Here is a 23,408-nt window from a genome sequence, read left to right as displayed (position 1 = left end):
CTTTCTCTTACTCTTGAGCCGAGCTGGTGCATGTGTCACGGTTCAGACAGACGACAAGAGGACCACAATTGCGTCACACCAGAAAGTTTATTTAAACTTAAAGGGAAAGGGATGTAGGGAGTGAGTGAAGGCTCCAGGGGTTATCCCGTCCGATGTGCTGGGTCTGTGCCTCCCCCCAGTGGCAGCGATGCGTCCGATGACGCCGGTGGTTGGTGGTCCAGAAGTCCTGGGGGGGGGGAGGAAACACAGACACAACGGGCGGAATGAAACCAGGCAGCAGTACAGTTCAAGGGAAATCCAAATACGTTGTAGCAAGGCAGAAGGCTGGTCAGAGTTACCGGGATTGAAGAGTAGTCAGGAGTCGTAATGGCAGAAGCAGGTCTGGATCTCCTGAGGCAGAAGAGTATCCAAAAAAACAGGCAGGTCCGGGGTCACAAAACCAGGGTGAGCCAGAAGCGCGAGCAAACAGGTTCCGGGTGTGAGCTTTGCAGACGATCTGACAAAGGAGAGCTGAAAGACAGGGCTATAAATACTGGGAGAGGTTAGTGGGTAATGCAGCGCAGCTGGCAGAGTAATTAGAGCCGAGCAGAGCAGGGACAGGTGGAGCTAGTTAGGCTGAGTAGAGAGAGATGGTGAGCAGAGTGGAAACAACTTAAGGTGGTAACCCAGTGGAGTGAGAGGGCTCATGACAGAACCCCCCAAGGGACGGCCCCAGAAGTCCCAAGAGCAACACCACGCCGGGCGGGAGGAGGGGGGAGCCGGAGGAGGGCTAGGAACTCCTCCCGAACGGTCCGAGCGAACGTCCTCATCCTCGGAGGAAGCCGGAGGGCCGTGGTCGGGAGATGGGACAGGTCCCGAGACAGGATCAGGCACAGGACAGGAAGCCGAGCGGGCAGGACGGTTAGGGATCCCTCTGGGGCGGCCCCTACGGATTGCAGGTTGATCAGGATGCCGTTGGTGGAAAGCGGTGATGAGAGTCCTATCCACAATCCGACTAGCTGGCACCCAGGTCCTTTCCTCAGGTCCATAGCCCTCCCAGTCAATGAGGTACTGGAGACCCCTACCCCTCCGTCTGGACCGAAGCAGGCGGCGGACGGTGTAAACCAGACCACCATCGACGAGCCGTGGAGGAGGAGGACAAGGCGCAGCAGGGACCAGCGGACTCCTGGGCACAGGCAGGGGCTGCAGCAATCCAGCTGGGGGCTGGCAGAACGACTTGTGTTGGTTGCAGATGGGGCAGGCTTGGACGAATTCCCGTACATCCTTCCTCAGAGAGGGCCACCAGAACCTCTGGGCGAGCAGGTTGTAAGTGCGGGTGGAGCCAGGGTGACAAGCTAGGCGGGAGTCATGTCCCCACTGAACGACCTGGGACCTCAGGTCTTCGGGGGACAAAAGGCGGTCAGCTGGGCAAGTGCTGGGACCTGGCTGGTTACGGAGAGCCTCCAGCACCTGTTCCTCAACAGCCCAGGTCAGAGCTGCAACGATGCAGGGACTTGGCAGAATCGACACAGGGTCCTTGGAGGGGTCAGGAGCGGAGTTAGTAGGTACTGGCCGAGGGGGTAGTGGGCGGCAAGCAGGCAGGTTCGGTGGCAGTCCTCTCCCCACTCCCCTGATCACCCCGGTCACCCAGTCGAGCTGAGGTTGTGCCGGGCGGAGCCATGGGTAACCCAGGATGAGGGGTTGGCCTGGAGAGGGGAGCAGGTGAAACTGGATAGTTTCTTGATGGTTTCCGGACAGACCCATCGAGACCGGGGCCGTGACATGAGTGACCGATCCGAGTAAGTGTCCGTCCAGTGCCCGGGCAGGAATAGGAGGTGTCAAACGGAGGTTCTCCAGTCCCAGTTGGCGTGCCAGCTTGATGTCCATTATGTTGGCTTCGGCGCCAGAATCCACCAGAGCAGCCAGGGTGTGAGTTGAGTCAGGGAGGCGGAGGTGAACTTGCAGCAGGGGTTTGCGGTCGGAGGACTGGATGGTCATTGAACTCAACCGGACTCCCCCTATGCCCGGTGAGCTTCGGCCCTTTAAAGGGCAGGTTACCACCCGATGTCCATCACCTCCACAATAGAGGCAGAGGTTTGAGGTGAAGCTGTCGCTGGCGCTCTGCAGGAGTGAGAGAGGCTCGCCCAATCTCCATAGGCTCAGACTGATCAAGCTGACCTGGGTGAGTGGCAGTAGATGACAGGAGCCCAGTCGGATCTCTCCGAATGCCGGTAGTAGGTGGACCTTGGCGCCCCCTCCCACGACGACGGGTCTGTATCCTACTGTCGATCCTGACAGTCAGTGCGATGGCTTCATCAAGAGTGGAAGGCAGTTCATGGGAGACCAACTCGTCCTTGATATAGTCAGCCAAACTATGGAAGAACGCGTCCACCAACGATGGTGTGTTCCAAGAACTTCGTCTAGCCAGGGTTCGGAAGTCGATGGAATGGTCTGCGACTGTACGTCTGCCTTGTCGAATACTGAACAGTTCACGAGACGCCTCTGCGGTTGGGGAATCCAGGTCAAACACCTTCAGCATCTCCTCAGCAAACAGGTCGAAGGTTGCACATGCGGGGGGTTTGACGTTCGAACTCTGCTGTTCCCCAGAGTCGAGCTCGGCCCGTCAGGTGAGTGATGGCATACCCAACTTTAGCCCCCTCCGTGGCGAAGGTCCTGGCTGCAAGGAGAACTGAAGTCGGCAGCTAGTCAGGAATGGCCGGACCTGGGTTGAATCGCCCGTTGAACCGCTCGGGGTTTCCAATCTTGGGTTCGGGCAGCGGCTGCAATGACCGGGGCAGGTAACTCGGGGGGCAGGGCTGGTGGGCAGACTGGCTGGGGTCAGGTTGGTGAGGAGTTGAATGATCATGGCGAGTTGTTGTTGCTGCTGCTGGGACTGCTGCTGGTGCTGCTGGAACTGCTGATGCTGTTGGTGGCCGACCTGAAGCAGAGAGGAGATGACGCCGCTCATGCGGCCTAGCTCTCTCTCAGTGTGTTCCAGGCGTAGCATGGCGGTGGGTTGCTCAGGCTCTTCGGTTTCCATGTCGGGGAAGTGTGCGCTGAGTCCATGATGGTCAGATCGTACTGTCACGGTTCAGACAGACGACAAGAGGACCACAATTCGTCACACCAGAAAGTTTATTTAAACTTAAAGGGAAAGGGATGTAGGGAGTGAGTGAAGGCTCCGGGGGTTATCCCGTCCGATGTGCTGGGTCTGTGCCTCCCCCCCAGTGGCAGCGATGCGTCCGATGACGCCGGTGGTTGGTGGTCCAGAAGTCCTGGGGGAGGAAACACAGACACAACGGGGCGGAATGAAACCAGGCAGCAGTACAGTTCAAGGAAATCCAAAATACGTAGTAGCAAGGCAGAAGGCTGGTCAGAGTTACCGGGATTGAAGAGTAGTCAGGAGTCGTAATGGCAGAAGCAGGTCTGGATCTCCTGAGGCAGAAGAGTATCCAAAAAACAGGCAGGTCCGGGGTCACAAAACCAGGGTGAGCCAGAAGCGCGAGCAAACAGGTTCCGGTGTGAGCTTTGCAGACGATCTGACAAAGGAGAGCTGAAAGACAGGGCTATAAATACTGGGAGAGGTTAGTGGGTAATGCAGCGCAGCTGGCAGAGTAATTAGAGCCGAGCAGAGCAGGGACAGGTGGAGCTAGTTAGGCTGAGTAGAGAGAGAGTGGTGAGCAGAGTGGAAACAACTTAAGGTGGTAACCCAGTGGAGTGAGAGGGCTCATGACAGCATGTTTGAGAGCGTCTGCTATTTTGTCATCTACCTCTTGGTAGGTAGCCTTGGGGTGTGCTTTCAGGGACGCTCCTGTGTTGTGAAAAAGAATTGTAAATGGTACATTCCATGTCATATCATTACTTTTCCACCTATGCTGGCTGAGACAGAGATTGGGTATTGTCCCCCATAGGCAGTTTTGGCCATGAGACCTCTCTCCTTCACCTTTCCTTTGTCCTCTCTCTCCGATCTTAACAGGTGGTAGGATTTCACATTAATTGGTAACTGCATTGTTACTGATTTACTTCATTTGAAATGTTAATAAAAACACATTTGACTTACCATCACTTGACCAATAATACTATCTACTAAATAATAATAAATAAGGATCTAAACTTGTGCATTTACTTACTTGTGACAGCATCACATCATAGATTGATAGCTCATTAAAGGCCCTCTTCCCCTTCCTGCCCTTCAAGGAGTAGCCTGTCCACAGCTCCTCTGTTCAAATTTTTCTCATCATTCGTCTGATTCCTGAGCCCAGGTCCAGGCCACAGCAGAGGGTCAGGTATCGGATCTAATAAAAGAAACCCCACTCATTTGTGTGTTCCTCAGCTAAAACAGCTGGCCATACAGTTCTGATTGATAGTAATGAGAAATCATTTTTGTAGTGTATCATGTAATCATGGGCTAAAACTTGTGTAAACAGGCAGAGGGCTGATCGTTTCTTCTTAAGATAAGTTAAATACCTCGATCGTATGAACTCTGTACGGATCATCTCCAGTTCCACCATTATCCTCTATGGCCTCCATAACTTGGTTCAGAGCAGTCCTGAACTCTGTACAGATCATCTCCAGTTTCACCATTATCCTCTATGGCCTCCATAACTTGGTTCAGAGCAGTCCTGAACTCTGTACGGATCATCTCCAGTTCCACCATTATCCTCTATGGCCTCCGTAACTTGGTTCAGAGCAGTCCTGAACTCTGTACGGATCATCTCCAGTTTCACCATTATCCTCTACGGCCTCCATAACTTGGTTCAGAGCAGTCCTGAACTCTGTACGGATCATCTCCAGTTCCACCATTATCCTCTATGGCCTCCATAACTTGGTTCAGAGCAGTCCTGAACTCTGTACGGATCATCTCCAGTTTCACCATTATCCTCATCTCCACTGCTTGAAGATCTGCAAAATAATAAAAGACTCAACAGTTTTGCTGCAAGTAGTGTGACAATACAAGCCATGAGTACCAGGCAGGACATGGATCAAGGCCATGTGAAATACCTCCATCAAAATATCCACCCTTCATATATATTAGTAGTATTGATAACCATGTATCTGCTGACAGCCAAACAATTTGGAATTGATGTTGACAATACAAGAAAAGCAACATGTTGTAACATATAGGCTAGCATAATATACCTTTAATGTATCCAGCAGGCATCTCAGAAGCCACAGGCTCATCAAGCAGGGATGGCAGCTCTTGGTCTAAAATATAAGAAAAAATCATGCTGTTATTTAAACTTTCTACATTTACGATTTCGAGATCAATATCTTGATGGCTAAAGAAACCTGATTCTGATGCTCTGTCTTGGCCAGCTTCTTCCTGGCTGCCACTTGGACTAACTGAGAAAACAGAAGGAAAAACATGAAGACATACTTTTCTTTTGAAACTGGCACAGAACCAAACGTGAAGGGATGTCAGTCAGGAGCTCAGTGGGAAGGTTAATGAATCCCAACAAAAATAAATGCTAAGCATAATTTTATTTATTTTATTATGCTTTTAGTTTGATGGCAAATACATAGATATTTACAAACATGGCATCACACTTGTGTTTTACCCCAGAAGAATGGGGTGATTTCACTACTGTTGTAATAATAATAATAATAATAATATGCCATTTAGCAGACGCTTTTATCCAAAGCGACTTAAAGTCATGCGTGCATACATTTTTACGTATGGGTGGTCCCGGGGATCGAACCCACTACCTTGGCGTTACAAGCACCGTGCTCTACCAGCTGAGTTGTAAATACAAGTTTCATCCATACACAGCACCACAACTATTTGGAAAGTTCTAACAGTATGCACAAAGTAGTAATAAGACTTTAAATAAAAGTTTGTAAAGCTATAATACTTCATACAATTCAATTGTTTACCCTAAAACTAATTGTTTACCCTAAAACTACAACCAGACACTTACTGTCGCTCTGGCTTGAGGTGGCACATGGCCTCAAGTCCTCTGCATCTGCAACTTCAGAGAATATCACAGATGTCAAACCGTTACCACATTTATAGTACACACTTAACAGATTTTCCTGTTCATCCCATACAGTTGGTAGGAAAAGAACTTTGAGAAAGTAGGCTTGTTTATCAGACTTGAACCATTATGTACCTTGTTGTAGGGTCTTTTCAAAGACACTGGCTCTTGAAGTTACTAGGATAGCCACATTAGCAGCTAATTAGCGTTTCAGTTTTGGGGGGTAAATGCAGGTGAATATATTGATCAAAGTCACCTTGTCCTAGAGAGATTTACACTGTTATCAAAACGTTACGCCAGGGTAAGCCTATCTTCCACTCTATGTAAATCTGGGATATATAAGATTTTTGTTATTATTCTGTCCCTCACTGTTCAAATAAACCTACCATTAAAATTATAGACTGATCATTTCTTTGTCAGTGGGCAAACGTACAAAATCAGCAGGGGATCAAATACTATTTTCCCTCACTGTAAAATACCTCATTAAAAAATAAATAATCTAAAATGTGAAGTTTTGTCACACAACACAATGCCCAGTGGTGTAAAGTACTTAAGTAAAAATACTTTAAAGTACTACTTAAGTCATTTTTTGGGTATCTGTACTTTACTTTACTATTTCTACTTTTGACAACTTTTACTTCACTACATTCCAAAAAAAATTATGTACTTTTTACTCCATACATTTTCCCTGACACCTAAAAGTACTTGTTACATTTTGAATGCTTAGGACAGAAAAATGGTCAAATTCACGTAATTATCAAGAGAACATCTGAGTGTTGGTGTGCCCCTGGCTATCCATAAATACAATTTAAAAAATAAAATGGTGTCGTCTGGTTTACATAATATAAGGAATTTGAAATTATTTATACGTTTACTTTGACTTTTGATAATAAAGTATATTTTAGCAATTACATTTACTTTTGATACTTAAGTATATTTAAAACCACATACTTATAGACTTTTACTCAAGTAGTATTTTACTGGGTGACTTTCAGTTTTACTTGAGTCATTTTCTATTAAGGTATCTTTACTTTTACTCAAGTATGACAATTGGGTGCTTTTTTCTACCACTGACAATGCCACAGATGTCTCAAGTTTTGAGGGAGCATGCAATTGGCATGCTGATTGCAGGAATGTCCACCAGAGCTGTTGCCAGATAATTTAATGTAATTTCTCTACCATAAGCCGCCTCCAACCTTGTTTTAGAGAATTTGGCAGTATGCCCAACCAGCCTCACAACTGCAGACCATGTGTATGGCGTTGTGGTGGGCGAGCGGTTTTCTGATGTCAATGTCATGAACACAGTACCCCATGTTAGTGTCAGGGTTATGGTATGGGCAGGCATAAGCTACGGAGAAGGAACAAAATTGCATTTTATCAATGGTACCATGACAAGATCCTGAGGCCCATTGTCCTGCCGACATCACGTCATATTTCAGCATGATAAGGCACAGCCCAATGTCACAAGGATCTGTACACAATTCCTGGAAGCTGAAAATGTCCCAGTTCTTCCATGTCCTGCATACTCACCAGACATGTCACCCATTGAACATGTTTGGCAGGGCTGGATCGACGTGTACCACAGCTTGTTCCAGTTCCTGACAATATACAGCAACTTCACACAGCCACTGAAGAGGAATGAGACAACATTCTTAGATTCCAGGCTATCACAACCGGCCGTGATTGGGAGTCCCATAGGGCGGCGCACAACTGGCCCAGCGTCGTCCGGGTTTGGCCGGTGTAGGCCGTCATTGTAAATAAGAATTTGTTCTTAACTGACTTGCCTACTTAAATAAAGGTTAAAAAAATAAAATAAAAAAAATCAACAGCTCCATCAACTCTATGCAAAGTAGAAGTGTCCTGGACCAGGAAGCGGCAGATACCCAGTTCTGATGTAATGGGGTAGGGCCCAGTGGTGCCAATTTAGCAATTTTGTTGCTAGATTTAGCAACCTTTCAGACTACCCTGGCAACTTATTTTTCAAACAGCACCTAGCAACAAATTCAGCTACTTAAAAAACTTATTTGGAACTTTTAGCAACTTTTGAAAAGTGACTCAAACGCTAAAATGCACAAAGGTTCTCTCTAAATGACACAAAAACGATTTTCTCTGTCACACACTCAGTCACAACACAAGTACCTGGCTGCAAAAGTGCATCGTGAGTGACGTCAGCAGCAGGCGCTCAGCTCGTGCACAGGCAGCAGCAGGCCAGCCAAGCAGCACAACAACCTGGAGAGAGCTGGAGAGAGATGCCTAGCGCACACATCATTATTTGAGTTAAGTTGCTTGTTCAATAAGATAGCATATATACCTTGTTATTAGCTTGTACCTATAATTGTTGATCAGTCAGGTAGCATGTTAACGAACTACCAATACACTGCTTGAAACTATAATTGTTCAGAATGTGTAGGTTTACTAGTTAATAAGAAAATAAATAAAATGTAATTGTTCAATAATGTGTAATGTGTAATTGTTCAATAATTCAATAATTCAATGTGTTATGTTTAAAAATTAAAAATATCTGATCATATAAAATGTTATGTGTTTAAATTACTTTTACGAATACACATATGTGATAATAAACAAACAAATCTAAACTAACAAATGTCAAATCATATTTGTCGCTGAGATGGCCAGTCAATTTGATTGACGTTATTGCGTATTTTACGTAATGACGTCATTTTACGTCATTACGTAATGACTTCATCACGCGCACATTTCTTCACAATAAAGAAAGCTCTGTTATCAAGAAGATAACCTTTGTGTCCGTTTCTATTTATTACTAGAGGTATGTAATAGCACGTTTAAACTTTCTAATATCGAAAGAACATGTCATACCATGCTAGTTAACACATCCGTTAAGGTATTATCACGTTTGGTAAAGGTTTGATGTGTTATTTTTGTGTCAAACCGAGTGAGTGAAAGAACGTGATAAAAACGATTTTACAAATCACATAGCTAGATATTTTGGGTTTGTCTGAGTGAATGTACATAATTGAATCATGTTAGTTTAATAAAGAATCAATTTATTTGAGATTTCTGAGTTCGTTTTGCATATTATTGGTTTAGTGTAAAATTCCCAAGCTGGTAAAATGGCGGCTACTCTCGGTCAGCGTCAACGGACTTCAGTGAGGACAGTGCGGGTGCATCAGATAGAGACAATTTCACGGTTGCACTACTGTTTTGAAGCTGAATGTAATGATTATCAGTTTTCTACATGTGTACTAATATTCAGACACATTCACTAGTTTCAGTCTTTATCAATAAATGTTGCTATGGTGTGAACAGGAAATACAATTGGTTTTTGATTGAAGTAATACAGTGAAGGCAAGGTTATTCAGGAAAATAGTACATAGTGCTGTCTAAAACAAACTGTAACCTTGTACTAAATGGTTTTTGAGTCATTTATGCATGTATCTACTATAGGTTAGGTATTAGCTCAAAAGTATTGTGGAGCTCCTGCACCTTAATATGAACAGTACCGGCACCCAAAATGAGTATTGGCACCTATTTCAGTCCAAGTCAAACACTGAATTAGATAATTGAACAAGAAAACGGTGAAAATATTTTTAGAGAATAAAGAAAGTGCCAGAACTGTCAACACTAACTTTTGTGTCTGTGCTCTCTATATTACTACTGGCCGATTCAGATAAGTCTGAGGCCGGTAACATCAACAGTGAGGAGAAACCCAGCCTGCCTCTCTCCTTCCACACCTACAGTCACTGGGTCCTGATTGTGACTGTGGAGCCCAGTTTACTGCAGGATCCAGAGATGGCATCAGTGAAGCTGGAAGACTGCAGTCAAACACTGGAGCTGAATGTCAACTTTAAAGATGAAAAGAGGAGAAGAAGATTGGGAAATCTGTTTCTCAGGGTAAGAGGAGGTTCTATCTAATTCAGTTTGTTGGACATGATTTGGAAAGGCACACACTTTTTTGATATTTTGTTACGTTACAGCCTTATTGTAAAATAGATTAAATTGTTTTTTTCCTCATCAATCTACTCACAATACCCCATAATGATAAAGCAAAAACTGGGTTTTGTTCAATTGTTGCAAAAACAACATCTGAACGATCACATTTCCAAAATGTCTTTCTACTCTGCGAGTGTCTAAACCATGATCACCTTGATCATAGGACTGTTTCAGCCTAGTTAAGCTGTTTGCAGCCTTTGAGGTGGGAAGTTCTTCATACTGAGCTTTAAGACCAAATCATTCCTTGTTTACTTCTACTGAGTTATCCAAAAAAGCTTCCCTCTCCAATTCTCTGATTTTGCTCTCCATCTCGCTCCTTTTCTGATGTATTTTATTTGAAACTGGTAAAATGTATAATTTGCCCCCAAATATGTGCTTTGAAAGCCTCCCATCTGGTACTCGCTGACGTTTGGTCAGTGTTCAATGTCAAACATCTATATGCACTCCAACGTAATGTAAGAAGTCTGGGTCCTTTAACCATCTGGGATGCAAACGCCATCTAGAGGATCCTTTTACTAGTTGTGTATCCCTATAGAATAATCACACAAGGGAATGGTCATTCAAAACAATAGTATCATATCCACTTCCTGCTACATTGGGAAGCAATGAGCAAGAAACTAAAAAGTAGTCTACATGAGAATATGATTTAAATGTTGACGAGTAGCATGAATACTCCCTTTTACTCGGGTTCTGAGTCCTCCAAGGATCACATAGATTTAAATCCTTAATGAAATGCTGTAATTTCTTTCTACTCTGCAAGTGGGAAGTGTCTAAACCAGAGGAGCAATCTAGATGAGGATCAAGAGTGCAATTAAAGTCCCCTGCCATTAGGACCTTACCAGGAATGGAGGCTATCAATAGAAATACATTCTCAGAATTTGGGATTATCATCATTAGGACCATAAACATTAACCAGATTAATATGCTCATTCAAAATAGTTTCCTGTATCAAAATATATCTGCCAGCTGTATCAGTTATAATACTATCCACTTGAAACGGAACAGATTAGTGAATTAAAACCATAACACCATGAGAATGAGAGGAGAAACAAAAATGGTGTCATAAAACAGGGAAATGGTTCCAATCATTTTTCATTTTTATTCATTTGAGAAACACTTAAAATAAGGGCTGTGTATCGTGTAGGCTTACCCTGGTGTGACTTTTAGCAACATATTCGGCTCTATTTCCTCTCAGATTATAAAACACTATCATCAAAGTAGACATCATGCAAAACAACAAATCACTGCAATCTCCTGCACGTCATCTCTTGCTGACACCTTTGCTAACAGGTATTGTGTCAATTTAAAACTTGCACAAGACAGTTCACAGAATTGACCGTTTAAATAAATGTAGCCTAATTATTCATTACTAAATTTAGCTAACATTTACATTTACATTTACATTTTAGTCATTTAGCAGACGCTCTTATCCAGAGCGACTTACATATTTTTTTTATTTTTTATTTTTATTTTTTTTTATACTGGCCCCCTGTGGGAATTGAACTCACAACCCAGGCGTTGCAAACGCCATGCTCTATCAACTGAGCTACATCCCTGCCGGCCATTCCCTCCCCTACCCTGGACGACGCTGGGCCAATTGTGCGCCGCCCATGAGTCTCCCGGTCGCGGCCGGCTGCGACAGAGCCTGGATTCGAACCAGGATCTCTAGTGACACAGTTAGCACTGCGATGCAGTGCCTTAGACCACTGCGCCACTCAGGAGACCTAATGAAATGGTAATTAGATAGTTAACATTAGATAGTTAACCCAGAGATCCTTACCTTTGACTCGATTCAGCAATTTTGTCCAGATTATAATAGCATTTGTAGTTCTTTATGATAGCCACATTAGCAGCTAATTACCATTTCATTTTTGTAGGGGTAAATAAAGGCAAATATATTGATAAAAGTCACCTTGTCCTAGAGAGATTTACACGGTTATAAAATCAATAAAAAAAGTGGAGTGGGGGACCTGGCCCTCCAAGGGAGGCAAGAGGAGGCGTACGTGACGGGACGCGGGGGAGAGGATGGAGGACGCATCGATGGTGTCGAACGCGCCCACTGTTCCCCCCCACCCTTCGGTTGAAGGGACGGGTGCTGATGTAAATGCTTTTGTTGATGTGTTTAATAAAGAGTTGGCTCCACCTGACTTTGTCAAAAAAGAGCCTCTTTTCCATAATACGTCCGAGAGCGTTCAAATCTCACCCTCTCTTCCTTACCACTCTAAGAGCCGTTCAGACCCACCGGGTGCGTTGCTGAGCAGGCACTAAGAGTAGGTATCCAGAAGACCTCAATCAGGTCGTCACATCACACTTCACATATAAGAAGTGCTTTACATAGAAGGCAGCAGTCCCGGTCAGATTCTGACATGAGGACGCAGCCGCTATTTGGGATGGCGCACTAGTACAGACTAAGGTCTCCACTAGTACTGAGCCAGACCCATGCTGCGTTCACTGAGGGCCCGATTACCGCGGTCACCAAGGTGCCCAGAGTATCGGCGCCCCCAGGCATTGTAACACAGCAGCTATCTGGGGGACGGCGCATTATCGCAGACCAAGGTCTCGGGTTAATGCGATTCCAGACCCATGCTACGTTCACGGAGGGCAGGATTACTAACGTTATGGGTATAACCAAAGTATCAGCTCCCCTGACAGAACGAGCCAGTACTCACCACACTGAGCGTGAATCAACCCACCAGGGGTGCAGAGTTGAACACACACAGAAGGTGAAAGTTAAGAAGGTATCAAGGCGCCGCCTTGTTTTACCCTCATAGAGACCTCATACTACAGACTTCTAGGAGTACTGTAGTGAAGGGGCTCTGATAGCGAATTGCAGTCACCTAAGATGACGCAATCGCTTGCTGGGGGATGGTGCCCTGCCGCAGGCTGTGGCCCTCGGTCAGTGCAATTCAGACCCGCGATGCGTTCAAGGAGGGCAGGAATACGACGGTTACGGGTTTAACCGACGTCCCTACTCCTCTTTCTTTCTCAGAACGCATTTCCTCTCCCTTTACGGGAGGCCCACCTTGGGCTGTTCCACCACTTCAATGTTGGGGAACAGTGGCGGTAAGGGCCATAGAGGAATACAGGTCCTTCCTACTGGATGCACCACAGCTTCGCGCCCAGCCACTTTCTCTGCATTGCTGGCAGTGGCGAAGAAGCTGCACCCTCTCACGCTGGCTAGAACAGACGTTGCAGAAGGGTTATGCTCTCCAATTCCACCGGACCCCACCCCCGTTCAGGGAGTGGTGGAGACGGTGATGAAAACGCCAGACAAAGTGGGCCGCTCTGATGACAGAGATTACAGAACTTTTGGCGAAGGAGGCGGTGACAGTAGTTCCCCGGGAGCAAAGGAACAAAGGGCTATATTCGCCTTATTTCCTAGTGCCCAAAAAGACGGGGGGAGTGAGGCCGATTTTGGATTTACGCATTCTCAACGAGAGCATAACCAAACGGCCCTTCCGAATGCTAACGACAAAATGTCTGCTGGAATGTGTCCAGAGAGGGGACTTTTGTACGAGCATAGACCTAAAGGACGCGTACTTTCATGTGCCGGTTCAGCCGCGTCACAGGAAGTTTCCTATGGTTCGCCTTTCAAGGGGTGGTGTACGAATACATGAGGATGCCATTTGGGTACGCCCTGGCAACTCGCACATTTTCCAAGTGTGTGGAGGCGGCATTGGAACCGTTGCGTCGTCAGGGAATATGGCTACTAGCCTACCTGGACGACCTACTGGTTCTCGCCCGTCAGCAGAGCTGGCGATCACTCACACAACACAGACAGTGATGCATCTCACAAGTCTGGGGTTCGCTAGAATTGGAAAAAGAGCGCGCCTCAGCCCACTCATCAGATTGTCTACCTGGGGATACAGCTAGACACTGTGAGGATGAGGGCTCGAATTCTGCCCCCGAAGGGTAGCCTTGTTGCTAGCCCTAAGGAAGTGTCGTCCGAATTACACGGTGACGGCGCTGTCACTTTTGGGTCTCATGTCGTCAGCCCACTCTGTGGTTCCGCTGGGACTCCTGCACATGCGCAGGACGCAGCGATGGTTCGCCCAACCAAGACTAGACCCACTGCGTCAACGTCATTGGTTGGTGGTGGTTCCCCTCTCGCTCAGTGCAGACCTAAACTATTGGAGAAACTTGCGCATTCTCACGCACGGAGTCCCGATAGGAAAGGTGTCCTCTCACATCCCAGTATTCACGGATGCGTCCCTGACGGGATGGGGAGTGACATGTCAGACACAAGCGATAGGAGGTGTGTGGCCTCAATCAGGTCGTCACATCAACCTCCTGGAGTTGGAAACAGTTCGACTGGTTCTGACCCACTTCGCGTCTACCCTTCGGGGTCGCGATGTGCTGGTCTGGTCAGACAACCGGACCACAGTAGCCCACATAAATCGCCAGGGTGGAGTCAGGTCTCCTGCTCTCCATCGGGCGGCAGAGGAATTGTGGCTGTGGGCTCAAGAGCACCTTCGCTCATTGAGAGCAGCACACATTCCGGGCTACTTGAACGTAGGAGCAGACCTCATGTCAAGAGGGGGACCTCGAGACGACGAGTGGTGTCTGCATCCAGACATTGTTCTCCAGATTTGGGAACAATTCGGGAGAGCCGAGGTGGACCTATTCGTGTCACGCGTGAACGCGCAATGTCCTCTGTGGTTCTCTCTGAGGGAACAGGACGAACCGCCACTGGGAAGGGACGCCTTTGCGCACCAACCGTGGCCGAGAGTTCTCCTGTATGCATTCTGGGAGGTAATGCCTTCTTCAGCACAATGGATTTGACGTCAGGGTATTACAACGTGCCCCTGCATGAAGAGGACAAGAAATACACTGCCTTTTCCTCCCCTTTAGGTCTGCACGCAGTACAATCGGTTACCTCAGGGCCTCTGCAACAGCCCGGCTACTTTTATGAGAATGATGCTGACCATCTTTGGTGACCAAAACGTTCTAAGTCTCCTTTGTTACTTGGATGATCTGATGGTTTTTGCTAAGACGGAGGAAGAGAGTCTGCAGAGACTTGAGATGGTTTTTTCAGCGGTTGCAGGAGCACAACCTTAAACTGTCTCCGTCTAAGTGCAAGTTTCTGAGGAGGTCTGTAAAGTTTTTGGGCCACATCATTTCTCAGGAGGGTGTAGCCACTGACCCTGCTAAAGTTCAAACCATTTTGAATGTGACTGAGAGTGAAGCTGAGAGTGAAGCTGATGGTGTCACACCGTCTCCTATCAAAATAGGTTCTTTCCTTGGTATGGTAGTATACTATCAGCACTACATTGAGAATTGTTCCATGGTTGCTAGGCCATTGTTTCAGCTAACTACAGGTCAAAAGAAGCCTAGGAGAGGCAAGGGTAGGAAGAGTGATGTATGCACTCATAATGATGTATGCACTCACTAACTGTAAGTCGCTCTGGATAAGAGCGTCTGCTAAATGACTAAAAATGTAAAATAAAAATGATATCCAGTACATACAGTGGGGAGACCAAGTATTTGATACACTGCCGATTTTGCAGGTTTTCCTACTTACAAAGCATGTAGAGGTCTGTAATTTTTATCATACGTACACTTCAACTGTGAGAGACGGAATGTAAAACAAAAATCCTGAAAATCACATTGTATGATTTTTAAGTAATTAATTAGCATTTTATTGCATGACATAAGTATTTGATACATCAGAAAAGCAGAACCTATTATTTGGTACAGAAACCTTTGTTTGCAATTGCAGAGATCATACGTTTCCTGTAGGTCTTGACCAGGTTTGCACACACTGCAGCAGGGATTTTGGCCCGCTCCTCCATACAGACCTTCTCCAGATCCTTCAGGTTTCGGGGCTGAGATCCCCAAAGCCTACAAGAATTCTGATAGTGAAACTCCACTCAGCTGGGATGGTGCTGTGCCTGATGTTGTTAACTTGGTTGAAGATGCTTTGTCAGTCTGGTCTGTGACAATCTACCAGGATTCTGATCAGTCGGTCTGACACTACTAGTGTTGAGTCGGAAATTGAAAGTGTGCTGGCTCCGGATATGCTGATCTGTAGTACTCCCCAACCTGAGGTTAGACCTTTGAGCACGGTTGGTGCTGTCCGTGACATTCCTGCTAGGTTTTTGGGTGAGGGTGTTCGGACTAGACTAGGTAGATTTATTAATCCAGTGAATAGGCTAATCCAAACTATGTCTACACAGGAAATGAAACAATTCTTGGTTTCTCAGTGACGGTAGGATATTGCCAACCTTTTTCTTTGTTGTGTGTATGTGGTAATCTAAGTGGGTCTTAGAGTGATTTGTGGGTTTGTCTAATATTTTTGACAATTCATGTAACTTTGTGTGTAGTTCATCAGCACAAAATGTATTTGGCATTTTTTGTATAGGGTTGAATAAGGGATTAGCTACCTCTTATTTTTCCTAATCCTTCACGGGATAGCTTTCCAGCTGATCGACCATTTGTGGGTCTAGAATTAAGGGACTACACTTGGTTACTCTGTCGCCCTGTGGGTGTGAAATGTTTTTTATCTTTCTTTGCTTTGTTACCTTTGAGGTAATGTGTTTTGTTTTGTGTTTATAATCTAGTGTAAAACAGTAGGGGTGAATGTAGTAGTGTGATGTTGTTCCCCTAGATTATGCACCAAGTTGCACACAAGGACAGTTCAACTAGGCCAGGTCAAGAGGGGATGTTAATAAGTTAATAATAATAATAATAATAATAATAATAATAATAATAATAATTCAATGTGTTTTTATTTAATTACAGCTGCATAGCTAATGTAATTTTTTGGTGTACAAACATTTTTATATATCTATATTGTAAATACACCTAATTGTAAAAGTTTTGTATATTTTGGTTTGGTCCATCGCGGGTTATCTGTATTTATGTACCCTCTTATTGTTCTCTTTTGCCTGTCCTTCAACTAGCAAGGTATGTTGTCCTTGGCGCCATAATTTGTCTATATAAAACTGTGGTAAAGTTACTCAAAGTGCTGTTACGCAACTATAGGTTTTGTTACAATGTGGACAATATAAAGATTTATGTTAACAACTTTCACCAAGCTCGCTAATTTGGGTACCTATTGTAACTCGGGAGTATTTGGGTCAGTGTTTGAGTGAGTTTCTATAGCTCACGCAGGTGCCCGAGAGCTGTGGCTGCACCAAGGGCTAACCTATTGTGTGTTGTCTCTTCGTGTACAGGTATGTCTTTTATTTTGTCAGAATTATGTTGTATATCATTTTACTTGTATTGTATAGTGTGTTAGGCACTGAATGTGTGCATGCAGCACCTGTTCTCTTTTGCCTGACCTTCAACTAGCAAGGTGCCCGAGAGCTGTGGCTGCACCAAGGGCTAACATCATTTTTTTGTCTCTTCGTGTGCAGGTCGAATAAAAATTATCCAACCATCAGAATTCCAGTTGTGGCAGTGTCCTAATTAAAAGTACACAACACAGAACGAACCACGCTACATATGCATAATGATGTAGTAAACAACATCGCTCTGCGTGGGAACTTTTGGTGGGGGGGAAGTAGCCTTTATAAGTCTCCATGGTGGGTAAAGACCATCACTTCGTTGTCTTGTTGGGAATAGTAATCATTTGTGACAGTACGCATTGTATTAGTCTAACGGTTGTTTTTAATTTAGTTTCTCACATTAAACAGACATTTGAGAAGGATTTGAGAAGCGAATTGCTTGCAGTTGTACCTATGACACAGACACACTAAAGCTGTACAGTGTAGTTAGAAAAGTCAATTTACATTATTTGCAGATGTGTTCCCTTTTATTTACAAATCGAAAAATGTAACATTTGAAATGAATGTGGCAGAACAGTTAAGCATAGAGTTCCTGTGGGAGTCTTCTCCTTCAGTCTTTTTGCCTCCTATGCCTCGTTTCCTATTAGATGGGATTTTCCCAATGCCAAGTTCACCTGAGACAGCCGCTATCCAGTGTCATGTGTTGCTGAATTACAGATATCGCTATCCCAATGTCGCTGCTGTCCATGGTGCTGAAATATCCAATCTCGGCTATTTGCATACATAGGACCATCCACACTTGACACCACACCCACAAGTTAATGCTAATATCACACACACTTTTGAACATTGCACAACCTGCAACAAGACACTGAAACTGCACTTAATTTCAAGTTTGTTTGTTTCTGAATAAAGATGCGAAGAATGAAATCAATGTGTGGAAGGAGATTGGACAATGTATAGGCATTCCCTATAGCTGTATTTTACTGGAGCATGATCAGATTGCTTTGTTTCAGCCAGAATGGAAATTTGGTCTGAGAAACTATGCCCATTATAGCATGACTATTTCAGACAGAATTCACTTAATATTGTCTGTAAAAATATAAATAAGGCAATGTTTATATGACCCCCCTTCAAACATTCACATATTTATCATTTTCTTGCAGATATACAGTCATTCAGAAAGTATTCATACCCCTTAACTTATTCCACATGTTGTTTTCTTACAGCCTGAATTCAAAATGGATTCAATTATAATATTTTCTCTCACGCAGCTACATACAATACCCCATAATGACAAAGTGAAAACACGTTTTTTGAAATTTTTGCAAATGTATTGGAAATTAAATACAGAAATATCTCATTTATATAAGTATTCACACCCCTGAGTCGATTAAAGCTGTGTCTTTCTGGGTAAGTCTCCAAGAGCTTTGCACAACTGGATTGTAAAATATATGAAATATACATTATATAGACAGACATTTTTTTTTTTGCCATAAGTTTTCAAGCCAAATTAAGTCAAAACTGTAACTAAGCCACTCAGGAACATTCAATGTCATCTTGGTAAGCAACTCCAGTGAATATTTGGCCTTGTGTTTTAGGTTATTGTCCTGCTGAAGAGGGAATTTGTCTCCCAGTGTCTGTTGGAAAGCAGACTGAACCAGGTTTTCCTCTAGGATTCTGACTGTACTTAGCTCTATTCCGTTTCTTTTTATCCTAAAAAGTCTCTAGTCCTTGCCAATGACATGCATACCCATAACATGATGCAGCCACCACCATGCTTGGAAATATGAAGAGTGGTACTCAGTGATGTGTTGTGTTGGATTTGCCCCAAACATTACACTTTGTATTCAGGACATAAAGTTAATTTCTTTTGCCACATTATTTGCAGTTTTACTTTAGTGCCTTATTGCAAACACAATGCATGTACAGGTTTCCTTCTTCTACATTTACATTTTAGTCATTTAGCAGACGCTCTTATCCAGAAGCGACTTACAGTTAGTGAGTGCATACTCTGTCAATTAGGTTAGTATTGTGGAGTAACTACAATGTTGATGATTCATCCTCAGTTTTCTCCCTATCAAAGCCATTAAACTTTCTAACTGTTTTAAAGCCACCATTGGCCTCATGGTGAAATCCCTGATAGTGTTCCTTCCTCTCCGGCAGCTGAGTTAGAAAAAGGACGCCTGTATTTTTGTAGTGACTGGGTGTATTAATACACCATCCAAAGCATAATTAATACCTTCACCATGCTCAAAGGAATATTCAATGTCTGCTTTAATTGTACCCATCTACCAAAAGGTGCCCTACTTTAGAGGCATTGGAAAAACCTCCTGGTCTTTGTGGTTGAATCTATGTTTCAAATTCACTGCTGGACTGAGAGACCTTATAGATAATTGTGTGTGGGGTACAGAGATTATGTAGTCGTTTGAAAATCACTATTATTGCACACATAGTGAGTCCATCTAACTGATTATGTGACTTGTTAAGCACATTTTTACTCCTGAGATTATTTAGGCTTGCCATAACAAAGGGTTGAAAACTAATTGATTAGATTACTAGATACTAGACTCTGTCAATATGTTTTTGGAAGAGGCTCTGCATTTCTTGCATACACATCATATATTTATGTAAGGATTATGACGACCTTCTAAACAGGACAAAGCTGTTTATGTGTGTTCCCTTGTCTCCACTGTCACCCACATCCCTCGATGTGTGCAAACAGAGCATCTATATCAGGGATGGGCAACTCCAGTCCTCTGGACCTGATTGGTGTTACACTTGTTCCCCAGCCCCAGCTAACACATTTGAACTCTAATAATCAAGTACTCATGGGCTTCAGTTTAGAATGCAATAAGTTTAATCAGCTGTGTTTGCTAGGGATGGGGGAAAAAGTGTGACACCACTCCGACCCCCAAGGACTGGAATTGTCCATGCCTGATCTATATGGTAGGACCAGTACCAGATTAATATGGAGGCGAAAGAAACGCACACCTATTTAGGGAAGGGTGCTGGCTATCGGAGTAGAACACTTGAAAAAGAAAAGGAGAGCCTCACACTTCTAGGAGCTCAGATGCAAAATTTAATAACTTAACAACCAACGCCAGATACCCTGATGAAGACAGCTTGTCTGTCGAAACTTTGGTTATTAGGTTATTAAATGATTGCATCTGAGCTCCTAGAGTGTGCAGAAAAAGTGTGATACCACTTGATCTAAAGTGTGTCCATCCCTGATCTATATGGTAGGAACAGTACAAGACCTGAATGAATGTGTCTGTTTTGAATATTCACGGAGACAGAATGATGTGGTTGATAGCAGAGACGTTCATGCCCAAAGGGGGGCACAGGGTCACCTGCCCCCTCAGATTTGTGATGTTTAAATTTGTCTTGTTATTTTTTCTCTGTCATACTACTAACCATGAAGATGGCTTTAGCTAGCCCAGATAGGATCCCATTCTCCCAACCTAATAACTACACTGAACAAAAATATTAACGCAATATGTAAAGTGTTGGTCCCATGTTTCATGAGCTGAAATAAAAGCGTGAAATATTTGTTCTCACAAAAAGCTTATTTTTCTCAAATTGTGTGCACAAATTTGTTTACATCCCTGTAAGCGAGCATTTCTCCTTTGCCAAGATAATCCATCCACCTGACAAATATGGCATATCAAGAAGCTGATTAAACAGCATGATAATTACACAGGTGCACCTTGTGCTGAGGACATAAAATGCCCTCTAAAATGTGCAGTTTTGTCACACAACACAATGCACAGATGTTTCAAGTTTTGAGGCAGCGTGCAAAATTTGGCTTACGGACTGCAGGAATGTCCACCAGAGCTGTTAACAGATATGTTTATGTTAATTTCTCAACCATAAGCCAAGGCGGTTTTAGAGAATTTGGCAGTACTAACTGGCCTCAGACTTTAGACCACTTCGTAAAGCAGCGTATGGGCGAGCTGTTGGCTGATGTCAACGTTCGTGAAGCTCCCATGGTGGCAGTGGGGGTTATGGTATGGGCAGGCATAAGCTACGGACAATGAACACAATTGCATTTATCGATGACAATTTGAATGCACAGATATACCGTGGGATAGTGTACGCGTGCACAAAGTGAGTTAACATGTATATCATTCTTACTTGTTGTTCTTTATATTTACTACCATTGCCTATTGTAAGTTGCCTCTGTGTTTTACTGTGTTGTGTAATACCTGCAGGTAGCATTATGCCATTAATACAGCCCTTCCTTTGTTAATAGCGTTGTTGCTCTACTTGTGCTATCAGATATTGTGCATATTCATTACCCCTGTTATCTGTCCATTACAGGACCACTATCATTTCACTACCTTTCCATGTCCATTTCATCCGTGTGTGTCAATAAAGTATCCTTGAATGTAACTCTGAGGTTGCCTTATTCCCCTCTTACCGGGAGTGAAAGCACAACCTGGTCTCAGAACACTTTTCGTATTATTCTGTATGTACAAAGCTGTGATCAAGGCAAAAGGGTGGCTACTTCGAAGAATCTCAAATCTGAAATATATTTTGTCTTAGCTGGGTCCATCCGCAGCTCCCCTGAGCTATGATGTAACCCAAAAAAGAGGGCTGAGACACATGAAATTCACATTTCTCCATCTTCACAAACAGTTTGTTCTCCAACAACCTTTTGCAACACCTGGCGCACATGCAGTTCATGTTCCTGGGAGGACTCTGAGAAAATCAAGATATCATCCAGATAGACAAAAACAAACCGATTCAACATGTCCCGAAGGACATCAGACTAGTGCCGGAAACAGTGTAGACAACCCCACCCGATACTAAATGGCCAGAGGCGAGGGAAGGCAGTCTTCCATTCATCACCCTTACGAATGCGCACCAGGTGATACGCATTTCGTAGATCCAGTTTCGTAAAGATGGTAGCACCATGAAGGAGGGGAAAAGCAGAATTAATCAAAGGCAGAGAATACTTGTTCTTAATGGTGATGTTGTTAAGTCCACGGTAATCAATACAGGGTCTGAGGGTCTTATCCTTCTTAGCAACAAAAAAGAATCCCGCCTCCTACAGGTGACGAGGAAGGACGCATAATACCTGCCGCCAAGGAGTCCCGAATGTAGTTCTCCATAGCCTCCGTCTCCGGCCGGGAGAGATTGTACAGGCGACTGCTGGGGAGCGGGGCTCCTGGCTGGAGGTCAATGGCGCAGTCGTAAGGCCGGTGAGGAGGAAGAGAAGTAGCTCTGTGTTTGCAGAAAACGGATGCCAGGTCATGATACACGTCAGGAACAGCAGAAAGATCCATGGACTCCAGTGGAGGTTGAGGCACAGTACTGGCAGGAGTCTGAGCAGAACACAAACAATTCACATGACAAAATGTGCTCCATGAAACAATGCTACCTGTCACCCAATCAATGTGTGGATTGTGTTTTATGAGCCAGGGGATACCAAGGACCAGGGAGTCTGTGGGCAGTCGATAATATGGAATTGAATGTTCTCCTGATGATTTCCCGACACTCTAAGACAAACAGGAACAGTCTGATGGGTAATGCGGGTCAACAATTGTCCATTTAGACCCTTAGCCTGCAGCGGACAGTCCATAGGAACAGTCTCCAAATCCATTTGTTGAGCCCACTCTCTATCCAAAAAGCTTTCGTCGGCACCAGAGTCAATCAGCGCACTAACAGAGAAATTCTGGGACTGCCACTGGAGGGATGCCTGGAGCAGAATGCGGGGAGAAGAGGAAGAATCCGCTGCTCGGCTCACCAAAACTTCTCCCATAAATGATGAGCCGGCCCTTTTCCCGGACGAACTGGGCAGGAAGGAACGAAATGACCAGCTTCTCCACAATACAGGCAGACCCGAGCCTGAATACGACGTGCACGCTCCTCTGAGGACAACCGTGCACGACCCACCTCCATGGCTTCGGGTTCAGTGCTCCTCGTATCGACTCGGGAAGACACGGCTCTCTCCGTAGGGACGATGCAGGGAGGAGTTTGTTGATGACAGACAGGTTGCTTGGAACTAACACTCCTCTCCCGAGCGGCGCTCCCGAATCCGATTATCCAACCTGATAGTGAGTGAAATAAGATTATCCAGCGTGGCGATTCATCATATGACACCAATTCATCTTTTAAAGTCTCAGACAAAGCATTGATGAACACTCCTTGTAATGCCTCGTCATTCCAACCACTCACTGCTGCTAAAGTCCGAAACTCCACTGCCATCTCCGCCACACTACGAGCCCCCTGCCGAAGAGAAAACAAC

General features: G+C 44.6%; 2 long non-coding RNA genes across 2 annotated transcripts; both read right to left on the bottom strand.

The window, feature by feature from the left end:
- Positions 1 to 3,714: 3,714 nt before the first annotated feature.
- On the bottom strand, positions 3,715 to 4,487 carry LOC121566550. Its single transcript, XR_006000929.2, has 3 exons — positions 4,447 to 4,487; positions 4,110 to 4,274; positions 3,715 to 3,790 (listed from the first exon to the last, which is right to left on the bottom strand). It is a non-coding gene; the product is annotated as an uncharacterized LOC121566550 (long non-coding RNA).
- A 354-nt stretch (positions 4,488 to 4,841) lies between these two features.
- On the bottom strand, positions 4,842 to 6,196 carry LOC121566551. The gene is made up of 4 exons (XR_006000930.2): positions 5,898 to 6,196; positions 5,269 to 5,322; positions 5,119 to 5,184; positions 4,842 to 4,881 (listed from the first exon to the last, which is right to left on the bottom strand). It is a non-coding gene; the product is annotated as an uncharacterized LOC121566551 (long non-coding RNA).
- Between the last annotated feature and the right edge of the window lie 17,212 nt (positions 6,197 to 23,408).

The sequence above is a fragment of the Coregonus clupeaformis genome, unplaced genomic scaffold (genome assembly GCF_020615455.1).
Source record: "Coregonus clupeaformis isolate EN_2021a unplaced genomic scaffold, ASM2061545v1 scaf3423, whole genome shotgun sequence".
Taxonomy (NCBI): Eukaryota; Metazoa; Chordata; class Actinopteri; order Salmoniformes; family Salmonidae; genus Coregonus; species Coregonus clupeaformis.
Note: the sequence above shows the minus strand (reverse complement) of the source record. Positions and strands in the feature narration are given on the sequence as shown.